Below are 5,576 nucleotides of genomic sequence, written 5' to 3' on the forward strand. Positions count from 1 at the left end.
TTTGAAAAAAAGGAAATTGTTTTTCAAGGTATGAGGCAGTAACGCACCCTGAGCTGAATCCAACCGGCTATGGCTGCACACAGACTACAGGGCGAGCTGCGCTCACACAGAGACCGTGCAGACAGCCGTAAACGGCGCTGCAAGGCCAAAAAACCCTCCTCTAGGTTATCCTATATAGTGTTTTTCCACTATTTAGCTGGATACGTGTGGAAAGACACTAATAGGAATTTTTGTTTTTCAAATTTTAAACAGGCTGCACTATTTGAAAAAAAGTAAAATTTTTCTCTAGGTATGAGCCAGTAACGAACCCTGAGCTGAATCCATCCGGCTATGGCTGCACACAGACTACAGGGCGAGCTGGGCTCACACGGAGACCGTGCAGACAGCCGTAAACGGCGCTGCAAGGCCAAAAAACCCTCCTCTAGGTTATCCTATATAGTGTTTTTCCACTATTTAGCTGGATACGAGTGGAAAGACACTAATAGGATTTTTTTTTTTCAAATTTTAAACAGGCTGCACTATTTGAAAAAAAGTAAAAATTTTCTCAAGGTATGAGCCAGTAACGAACCCTGAGCTGAATCCAACCGGCTATGGCTGCACACAGACTACAGGGCGAGCTGGGCTCACACGGAGACTGTGCAGACAGCCGTAAACGGCGCTGCAAGGCCCAAAAACTCCCCTCTAGGTTATCCTATGTAGTGTTTTTCCACAATAGAGCTGGAGACTGGTGGAAAAACACTAATAGGAAATTTGAGAAAAAACGTGCAGCAGGCTGCACTAAGAGCAAAAAAGGACAACTGTGTGAGGCAGTGTGAACCCCCCCTGAGCTGAATACAACCGGGTATATGGCTGCACACAGACTACAGAGTGAGCTGCACACACACACACACAGAGACCTTGCAGAACGCTGTTAAAACAGCGCTGCAAGGCAAGAGCAAGGTGAACAGTGAAGAACACACAGCGTTTTGCTAAATTAGCCTTTGGAAAGGAAAATAAAGCAATTAGCTAGCTCGACTGGCCCTCAGTTAGAACACAGCGCCCTGTCCCTAACTGAAATCACAGCAGAGTGAGCGCAAAATGGCGGCAGCGTTTTTTATAGTGCAGAGTGACATCATTTCAGCAGCCAATCCAAGCCTTGCCAGTACTTACATGCCCACCATGCTAAACAGGATGTGCCCACACTTCCAATCATTCCTCATTGGCTGCTGCGTTCAGTTTGAATTCTGGGAACTTCCGATTCCGGTATCCGATACGCGGGAAGTATCGGAATTCGGTATCGGAATTCCGATACCGCAAATATCGGCCGATACCCGATACTTGCGGTATCGGAATGCTCAACACTAGTGATGAGGCAAACATTTTTGCGAATGTTGAAGTTAACAAACAAAACCATCCCTATTGGCCTGACACTAACCCACAGTGGATAGATCCCTCCAAGAATGTTATAATACAAAAATTGATGGTATGGTGTGGTATATGGGGTACAAAGATATTGGGGCCATTCTTCATCAATGGAAACCCCAATGCCACTGGATATCTTAAATTGCAACATGATGATGTGTTGCCCTCTTCATGCACTGAAGATGGCAGGTTCCCTGAGTTTTTCCAGCAAGATGGTGCACCACCACATTATGGGTGTCAGGTCTGAAAATTCCTACATGAACAGTTTCCTGGAATATGGATTGGTCGTCATGGGACAGTTGAATGGCCACCAAGGTCTCCCAATCTGACCCCCTTAGACTTTTATCTTTGGGGTCACCTGAAGGCAATTGTCTATGCTGTGAAAATACGAGATGTGCAGCATCTGTAACAACGGATATTGGAAGCCTGTGCTAGCATTTCTTCTATGGTGTTGCTATCAGTGTGTCAAGTGTGGGAGAAGAGGGTTGCATTGACAATCCAACACAATGGGCAGCGCTTTGAACACATTTTATAAGTGGTCATAAACTTGTAAATAACCCATGAAAGAATAAAGTTACATTAAAACCAAGCACACTATTGTTTTTCTTGTGAAATTCTCAATAAGTTTGATGTGTCCCAAGTTGGATCCAAAATGGCCGACTTGAAAATAGCCGCCATGGCCACCACCCATCTTGAAAAGTTTTCCCCCTCCCATATACTAATGTGCCACAAACAGGAAGTTGATATCACCAACCACTCCCATTTTATTTAGGTGTATCCATATAAATGGGCCACCCTGTAGTATTCCCCCACATATGGGGTATCAACATACTCAGGAGAAATTGCAAAACAGATTTTGGGGTCCATTTGTCCTGATGCCCTTGTGAAAGTAAAAAAAGGTTTGGGTCTAAAGTAAAAATTTTTGTGAAAAAGTTAAATGTTAATTTTTTCCTTCCACATTGCTTCAGTTCTTGTGAAGCATCTGAAGCAGTAGCGTAGCTACTGGGGGGCAGAGGGGGCCATCGCCCCAGGCCCCATGCTCTGAGGGGGCCCACCCTGAGCTACGCTACTATAACCGTAACGTGCCAATACAGTTGAATTCTGCGGCAGAGCAGGGAGAATCGATCTCCATGCTCTACCGCTGGCCACTGTGGGGCCCCTGAGCAGGCGAGGGGGAAGGCCCGATGCCAGCAGTGGGCCCCCACCCGTCATAGCAAGGTCAGCTGTATCGGCATTTAGCCAATACAGCCGACCGCATTGATGAGATAAGGAGCGCTACGCGCCTTCTAAAATGATTCCCATGTTATTGTCTGACGTTGTCGACACTGACAGCGGGCACGATCATGTCACTACCTTGCACCCGCCGTCAAGAGATGAGTAAGTGCTCAGAGCACCGTGGAAACAAGGACAAAGAGAAGTCTTTATTTATTGTTTTTTTCTTTAACGGCACTTATACTACAGGGTCTGCCTATGAGGGTGCTGCCTTATACCACAGGGTCTGCCTATGGGGGTGCTGCCTTATACTACAGTGTCTGCCTATGAGGGTGCTGTTGGGTGCTGCCTTATACTACAGGGTCTGCCTATGGGGTGCTGCCTTATACTGAAAAGTCTGCCTATTGGGGGTGCTGCCTTATACTGCAGAGTCTGCCTATGGGGGGTGCTGCCTTATACTACAGATATACAAACGAATCCAGGTGCATAATATTGGGGGTACTAAGTAGTAGCCCAACACATGAAGAGTGATTCAGACCCCATAGATACTATAGGACTCAGGAGCAAAATAGAGGAGTGACTCGAATCATATTATATAGAAAAAAGTAGAAATTTATTTAAACAAATATTTTTTTAAAAACACATAAGATATGATAAGGTTTCAGGATATGCAGTATATGGTAATGTGCACACAGCAGGCCAATAACAAAGTTTTAACAGTAGTTATATATCAAGATATACCGTAATTATCATATAACTTCAGCCCTTTAAGAGCAACATAAATAGTGCGGCGGATACATATAAAAATAAGTGCACGTCATGCAGTAATATAGAGCCCAGCCTTAATAACCACAGCACAATGTTATGTCATAGCAGTTATGTATAAAACGCTGACACAGGGGTTAAATATTATGGTTGTGGCTATAGTTTGTAAACAGCGGCAAGAGAGGCAGGTAATTCCAATATATAGCTGGATACAGCCCAGGTGGGCGTAAACTCAATACACGCTGTACTATGCTACAGGGCTCTATATAATAAATAGTGCATATAAGTTGACATATAGAGAGCGCTTACAACAATATCCACATCGCCAGTGAAATATGCTTATAGTTATGGCTGTAATCTGCGAAGAGCGGCAAGAGTAACAAGTAAGATCCGGCACAAAGCCAGGTGCAGCCCAAATGGGAAATAAAAAAGACACACTATGCCATGCTATGAAGTGCTGCAGAGCAGATATGAGAAAATAACACAAGGCGCGTACTGAGATAGTATCCGCAAAGCCTACCGCTGTGTGCACAGTGTTGTGAATTCTGCTTTTGGGTTCCCTCCAGTGGTTGTAGGTGGGAATGCAGTTGTCCCTGAGTTGCAGTCCTGGCCAGGTGTGTCTGCTGATTGCAGTTCTGACTGGGATATTTAGGTGTGCAGGATTCATTAGTCCTTGCCAGTTGTCCATGGTTCTGGGAGGTTTTGGATCTTTGTCTGGTTCCTCCAGCCTTGCTGCCATTTCAGCAAAGATAAGTGTCTGGTTTTTGTTTCTGTGGCACACATGCTGTGTGCTTAATAATTCTGTGCTATTCATTTGTTTTCTCTTGTCCAGCTTAGATTGAGTCAGTGTTTTTCTCTGTCTTGCTGGATTCTCTTGAGTTGCAGATCTACGCTCCACATCTTTAGTTAGATGGTGGAGTTTTTTGTATTTTCCGCTGTGGATATTTTTGGAAGGGTTTTAATACTGACCGCTTAGTATACTATCCTATCCTTTCCTATTTTAGCTAGAGTGGCCTCTTTTGCTAAATCCTGTTTCCTGCCTGCGTGTGTCTTTCCTCTACTACTCACAGTCAATATTTGTGGGGGCTGCCTATCCTTTGGGGTTCTGCTCTGAGGCAAGGTAGTGTTCCTATTTTCATCTATAGGGGTATTTAGTCCTCCGGCTGTGTCGAGGTGTCTAGGATTTGTTAGGCACACCCCACGGCTACTTCTAGTTGCTGTGATAAGTTCAGGATATGCGGTCAGTATAGTTTCCACCAACTCCAGAGAAAGTTCCATGCGGCTCCAAGGTCACCGGATCATAACAGCACAGACGCTCTCTAGATGGTGAGAAGGGAATGCTTATGGGGGTGCTGCCTTATATTAAAGTCTGCCTATGGGTTCTGCCTTATACTACATGGTCTGCCTATGGAGGTTGCTGCCTTATACTGCAAGGTCTGCCTCTGGGGTGCTGTCTTATACTACAAGGTCTGCCTATGGGGGTGCTGCCTTGTGCTCTAGAGTCTGCTTATGGGGGTGCATTATACAACATAGAGTAGGCCTATGGGGAGTGCATTTTACTATATTTAGGACTATCTGGTGCATTATACTATATAGAGGTGATCTAGGGGCCATCATACAGTGTGGAGATTACAGTAAGGGGCCATCACACAGTGTGGAGATTACAGTGAGGGGCCTTCATACAGTGTGCAGGTTACAGTGAGGGGGCCATCATACAGTGTTGGAGCCATCAAACAATTTGGGGGCTACTAAGGGGTCAGTATACTGTGGGGGTGGTACTATACGGGAATTATACTGTGTATAAGAGAGCATCATACTGTGTATAGGGAAGCTGTACAAGGGGGAGACTCGGGACATCATTAAATGTAAAGTGGGCACTTATGGTTATAGGGGAACTCAGGTTACTGTAACTATCAAAGGGGCACACATGGCATTATTACTTTTTAGGGGGCAAAATGTGGGCACTGTTTTCTAGGGTACTTGCATCCGGCATTACTATATTATAGAGGGGTGCTTTAGAATTTAGAAGGCACAGAGAACCACACAGCAGGGGCAGTAATAGGGACACATACAGCAGCGGCTCAGTATTGGGGTATCAGCAGGATGAGGAGTTTGTGCAGGTTGGGAATAGATGGTGATGGGGCTGGAATGTGAGAAGTGAAATGTGTCTTTGTTGTATTCTCTACAGCCGAGTCGTG

Source organism: Ranitomeya imitator, unplaced genomic scaffold (genome assembly GCF_032444005.1).
Source record: "Ranitomeya imitator isolate aRanImi1 unplaced genomic scaffold, aRanImi1.pri SCAFFOLD_3, whole genome shotgun sequence".
Taxonomy (NCBI): Eukaryota; Metazoa; Chordata; class Amphibia; order Anura; family Dendrobatidae; genus Ranitomeya; species Ranitomeya imitator.